Source organism: Elephantulus edwardii, unplaced genomic scaffold (genome assembly GCF_000299155.1).
Source record: "Elephantulus edwardii isolate Elephantulus edwardi_28Jun2011 unplaced genomic scaffold, EleEdw1.0 scaffold00003, whole genome shotgun sequence".
Classification (NCBI taxonomy): domain Eukaryota; kingdom Metazoa; phylum Chordata; class Mammalia; order Macroscelidea; family Macroscelididae; genus Elephantulus; species Elephantulus edwardii.
Window position 1 is genome coordinate 1753304 of NW_006399753.1, and position 6453 is coordinate 1759756.

The window sequence follows — 6453 nt, forward strand, 5'->3', positions numbered from 1 at the left end:
TCGTCTGACATACTTTGGACATGTTGTAAGGTGGGATCGGTCCTTGGAGAGGGACATCATGCTTGCGAGGGTGGAGGGACGGCGCATGAGAGGGAGACCCGGGATGAGATGGATTGACTCAATGACTGGGGTAATGGGGGTGGGCGTGTCAGAGACAATAAGTTTGGCTCAGGATAGAGCAGGGTTCAGAGCTGTTGGACATAGGGTTGCTATTAGTCGCAGGCTTCTTGATGGCACATAACAACACCCCCCAGACATGGTAGAACTGTATTAAATGTAGGCTGTATTACATTCATGTGGATGCCAAACATATTTTTTAGTTAAAGTTATAATTACTGACGGCACTTAAGACTCTGTATGCAAATACTAGACATTTTAAAAGCAACTTGATTGAATTAATTTTCATCATGTATTTATTTGGATTCCTCCCTTTTAGGTGTTACCTGGGGCCAGAGTCCCCGTCGGCTGTTTGGGGGACTTGCCGGGAAGTCCTGCCGGGATCTGTGTCATGGCAGAACCATTGCTGGCCCTCCGGATACTGTGTCAACAGAGTGAATGTGCAAGATTCTTCTCTAGAAATGCTAGCAGTTCTAGGAAACAGGCTGTGGCCCCATGGGTGCTGAGTGAACGCAGGCGTCAGACTTCACAGCCCACCCACCTGTCATTGATTAGGAGGAAGAGTTGGTTCCAACCCAGGACACTGCGGGGACCAGCACGAAGCCGGGTGTTGGCGAAGGTGCTCAGAGCTTGGACAGTTCTCTGTGGGGGTGTCCCCAGGTCCCTGCAGGAGCTCTGTCCCCAGTGGCACGTTCCCACCTTGGAGCTGCTCTGAGAGCTCTGGTGGCCTGGCTCTCAGGTTGTGTGCTGCTAATCCAAAGACAGTACCTCTTCAAAGGTTCAAATCCACTAGCTGCTTCTCTAGGGGAACAAGCCGATCTCCTCATGCAATTCACAGCCTCAGAAGGGAAACAGCTAAGCGTTGGCTCGACGATGGTGGGAGGAGCTGCTTGGCTTTACTTCAGTTAAAATCTTGATAGATGGGAAGAGACAGTGATTTAATCTTTCCTGCATCCACAATCAATACCAGCAGTCAAGAAATCAAAAGATGTGTTTGTTGTTGTTGTTGTGTGCCACTGAGTTGCTTGCAACTCATAGTGACCTTGTGTACAATAGCTCTGAAGCCTGTCCTGTCCTGAGCCAGTCTCACTGTCTCTGACACCTGCCCCATTACCCTAGTTACTGTGTCAATCCATCTCATCTGGGGTCTTCCTCTCCTGCACTAACCCACATTTACTTGGAGAAGCATGTCCTTCTCCAAGGACGGTCCCTCCTGGCCACATGCCCACAGTATGAGAGGTGGAGCTTCAAAATCTTTGACTCTAAGGAGCAGCTTGGTTTCACCCTCTCCAGAACAGATTTGTTTGTTTTCTTGGCCATCCATGGTATGTTCAATAGTCTACTCCAGCTCCACAACTCAAAGGCTTCAATGATTCTTCTATCATCCTGTGACATCCAGCTCTCTGATGCATAGCAAGTAACTGTGAAGACCATGACTTGGATCAGGCACACCTTAGTCTCTAGATTATGTCATTGCTCTTCAGCATTCTGGAGAGGTCCCTGATAACAGATTTTCCCAGTGCAATTTATCTTTTGATTTCCTGACTACTGGTGCCACGAGTGTTGATTGTGGAACCAAGAAAGCTGAAATTTTTAATAATATCTCCTTTCCATCTATCATGGTGCTGCTAATGGGTCCAGTGCTGAGAATCTTTGTTTTCTTAATGTTGCACTTAAAATAATTTTTAAGACTGCAATCCTTGACCCTGTGCAGCAAACTCCTCATGTCCTCCTCAGTTTCAGCAAGCAAGGTTGTGTCATCTGCATAGCACAGGTTGTTGATGAGTCTTCCCCCAATCCTGATGGCCACATGCTGTCAAAGACCAAAGGTGCTAAGGAGAAACAATGTTAGTTTAAAGACTAAGGTGCAGCTGATTCAACTATGGTCTCCTCCTCTGCCTCTACCTCCACTTCTGCCTCCTCCTCTTCTTCTTCTAGAAAATGTATACTTTATTTGGTATTAACAGATTGAACATGTTCTTTTTTTTCATTTTCATTCATTCATTCATTGTTACACATTTTCCTCCCTCTCCTCTCTACCCCCCAGTTCACTTTTTTCTTTGGCAAAAAAGTTCTTCCATTGTTAAATTGTCCCTGCCCCACCCCGGACCACTTTACTATGCAATTCTTATTCTGGATTCTTGTCATGCCAATAATACCTAATCATATGTTCCTTTTTTTTTTGTTTTGACAAAGGCAAGGCTGGTGTGCCCAAGTTTATAGAAAATATTACAGCACATCAGACAAATTCAAAATGGCTCCAGGTGGTGTTTTGAAATTCATCCCAACTGTGGGCTTGAGTGACTTGCAGGCTGGACAGACTGCCAAAGTCCAAGAGTTTCAGCATTTCCTTAGTATCAGAATCTACTTCCATGATCTCCTGATCCAGGGCTGAAACCTTTGGTACATAATTATCTCTCCTTTCTCTCTCTTTCTCCTGCAGCTTAATGGAGATGCCTCTTACAGGCCGCTTCATCAGATGTGTGACATACCTGCTATCTCAATCTGGAGCTTCTTGCTGGGAATAATGGCGATCTCCTTACACACTTGTTTGTTCATGTGGAAGTCATTACCCAGGCGCATGTAGCATTTCTCATTGATGACCCTGACCGTCTTCTTCACGGTTTTGGTGCGAATGTGGTCCATGTTGGCGGGTCCTTAGTTCTCTCCCTCATCTGTTTCAATGTTGTATACATTATTTATCCCCTTTTCTTAATCCCTGACCCCCATATCAGTCCTGTTCTCTAACAGTGGCATTATACAATATTTGTCCTTTTGTGACTGAGATACTTCACTCAGCATAATGTCCTCCATGGTCACTCATTTTGTATAATATTTCATGAGTTCCTTGTTTTTCAGGGCTGCATAATATTTCATTGTGTGAATATACCATAGCTGCTCTATCCACTCATTTGTTGGTGGGCACTTAGGGTGTTTCTAACTCTATTCTATTGTGAACAAAGTGACAATAAACATAGATGTGCATATATCTGCTTGGGTGGCAGTTCTGGTTTCTTTAGGGTATATTCCCAGTATGTAACTGCTGGGTCAAATGGTATTTCTATTTCTAACTTTTTGAGAAAGTGTCATACTGCCTTCCACAGTGGTTGCACCATTTTCACTCCCACCAACAGTTAATAAGGGTTCTTGTAGTCTCTCCACAACCTCGCCAGCATTTGTTGTGTGCTGCTCCGTTAAAATTTGCTATTCTGACTGGCGTGAGATGATATCTCATAGTTGTGTTAGCCGTAGTCTTCTTAATTATTTGCTATGCATCTGAAAATTGGACAATGAAGAAAGAAGACAGAAGAAGAACGGACACTTTAGAATTGTGTTAGAGAAGAGTATGGTGTATTCTATGGACGGCTGAAAGAACAAGCAAATAGATCTTGGAGAAATGCAGCCAGAGTACTCCTCGGACGGAAGGACAGTGAGATCCCGTCTTACACACTCTGAGAATGCTGTTAGGAGAGGCCAGTCCTTGGTCGAGGATATCACGCTTTCAAAGGTGGAGGTCAGGGAGAGAGGTAGAGCCTCGAATAGATGACCTGACCCAGTGACTGTAACGGTGAGTTTGGATTCTGTCAGAGATGAGGAGGATGGCACAGGGTAGGGCGGGTGTGGGTCGTCGTCTGGTGGGAGTCTCTGAGTCTTCATGGACTTGACGGCTCCCTCCTGCTGCCGTGCTCGCTCTCCAGCGTCCTGTCTGCTTGGCATCCGCGGCTCCTTGTTTTGGACGATTGGTGCCCCTGCGTGTGGGTGCCCTGAGCACTTGCTTGCCTGGCTAATTGGGTAATTTGTCTCTGCCATAAGCTCTGGCCTATGCTGACCCTGACCCTGGTCAACGCTGATCTAGTCACACGCTGGCCCTGACCCTGGTCACACGCTGATCCTAGTCACACACCGACCCTGGTCACATGCTCACTGTGACCCTGATCACAAACTCATCTTGAGCACACACACTGACCCTGATTACACACCTTGATCTTGGTCACACACTGATCCTAGACACACATTGACTCTGGTCACACACTGACCCTGGTCACACACTGTGACCCTGTATCTGATCACACGCTGGGCTTGGTTCCGCACTGACCTTGACCCTCAAGTGGTGCTGTGTGGGAGTAGACAGAGATGTCTGAATCAGGTCAGAATCTACTCCAGGGCATTCCACAAGGACAGTGGTAAGCTCCAGATACACCCAAACTCTGCAGACCTTACCTGTGCCCTGTGCTGCCTCCCAGGAGGGGCCTGGGCCTCCTGGCTTTCTCCATCTTGGCCACTGTTCCAGGTGCCCTCCCAGTTCCTTCACTAACAGCCTAGGTGGCACAGCTGGGGCGAATGTCACATGCCCTCATCCTAAGCTTTCAAGGGTATACGAGCTTGGAATTGCAGATCCTTCTGCTGTTAGAAAAACCCTCAAAAGTGGTTGAACACAGTGCAAGGATGAACCTGAGTGTGGGGACGGAGAGGATGGTGCAGCATTGTCCAAGACTTGAGCCTGTTGTTCACAGGGGGGCGCTGGCTCCTCGCCGATGGAACGGCACCTGCCGGCAGCAGCCTCTGCAGGTTCTGATGAGGCCTTACCAGCCTGGAGGGGCCGCAGGAAAGGGCCCCATCTCCATCCTTCTAACCACATCCTAGCATGTCAGTGCCCGCACTGGTGAATAAGTAGCCTGAATAAATATAAGCCCCAGTTTTGGTAGGTGTTTGCTGTGAGCTTCCCAGTGGCCAGTTTTGTTGAAGGGTTCCTGCTGTCCCGAGGTGCTGGTCTCGTGCCGGGCTCAGGGAGGGGCTTCGCCTGGCCTCCTTGCGACTCCAGCTGACACGCTCCCCTCCTCTTCTATTAGCTTGTTGCCACTTGGCCACTGCTTGTGATCACTCAGTCCCTCAAGGTCACTCACAACCATGGCCAGTCACAATTACCTGTGCTCACTAGTGATTTCCGATGGCCATTTGTGGACACTGTGGCCAGCTGTGGTCGTGTGAGGGCATTCTCTCGTGCATCACCTGAGGTCCTTTGTGGACACTCCCTGGGCTGCCAGCACTGAGCAGACACTTTCTCTGCCCCCTCTGCTTCTAGGACAATTGGGGGTACCACCTATGTGGGATACCACCCTACGCGGGAGCTCTGCTGAGGGCAGTGACAGTGATGGGCACTCCCCTGGGAAACCCTGAGCCAGGCAGCCTTCTGCCTAACAGCTTGGCACGGCATTGTTTTCTGTTTGAACCTCAGGGGTAGGGAGTGATGATCTGGGGGTACTCAGGTCCCCAGATGGCTCACCCTTTCCACATCCTGTCCTGAGGCCAGTGGTCTCTGCACTGCATCCCTAGCCCACGTTTCTGTGCTCTGTGGGTCCACCAGGCACCCAGCCCAGCTCTGCCCAGGAGCCACACTGTCTGGCATTTCCTTCTGATCTCAGACCCCCTGGGAGCAGAGCTTTGGGTCTGACACAGGGAGCAGGGTGGCGTCCGACACGGGGACAAGGACACGGGGACCAGGACACAGGGGCCAGGACTGCATCCGACACGGGGGCCAGGACATGGGGACCAGGACACAGGGACCAGGACACGGGGACCAGGACACGGGGGCCAGGATTCGGGGACCAGGACTTGGGGACCAGGACACAGGGGCCAGGACATGGGGACCAGGACACAGGGGCCAGGACTGCATTCGACACGGGGGCCAGGACATGGGGACCAAGACACAGGGGCCAGGACACAGGGGCCAGGACTGCATCCGACACGGGGGCCAGGACATGGGGACCAGGACACGGGGGCCAGGACATGGGGACCAGGGTGATGTCTGACACGGGGTCCAGGACTCGGGGACCAGGACAAGGGGACCAGGACTCGGGGACCAGGACATGGGGACCAGGACACAGGGGCCAGGACTGCATCCGACACGGGGGCCAGGACATGGGGACCAGGACACGGGAACCAGGACACAGGGGCCAGGACTGCATCCGACACAGGGGCCAGGACATGGGGACCAGGACACGGGGACCAGGACACAGGGGCCAGGACTGCATCCGACACAGGGGCCAGGACATGGGGACCAGGACACGGGGGCCAGGATTCGGGGACCAGGACTTGGGGACCAGGACACAGGGGCCAGGACTGCATTCGACATGGGGACCAGGACCCGGGGGCCAGGACATGGGGACCAGGGCGATGTCTGACACGGGGTCCAGGACTCGGGGACCAGGACAAGGGGACCAGGACTGGGGGACCAGGACTTGGGGACCAGGACACAGGGGCCAGGACTGCATCCGACACGGGGGCCAGGACATGGGGACCAGGACACGGGGGCCAGGACATGGGGACCAGGGCGAT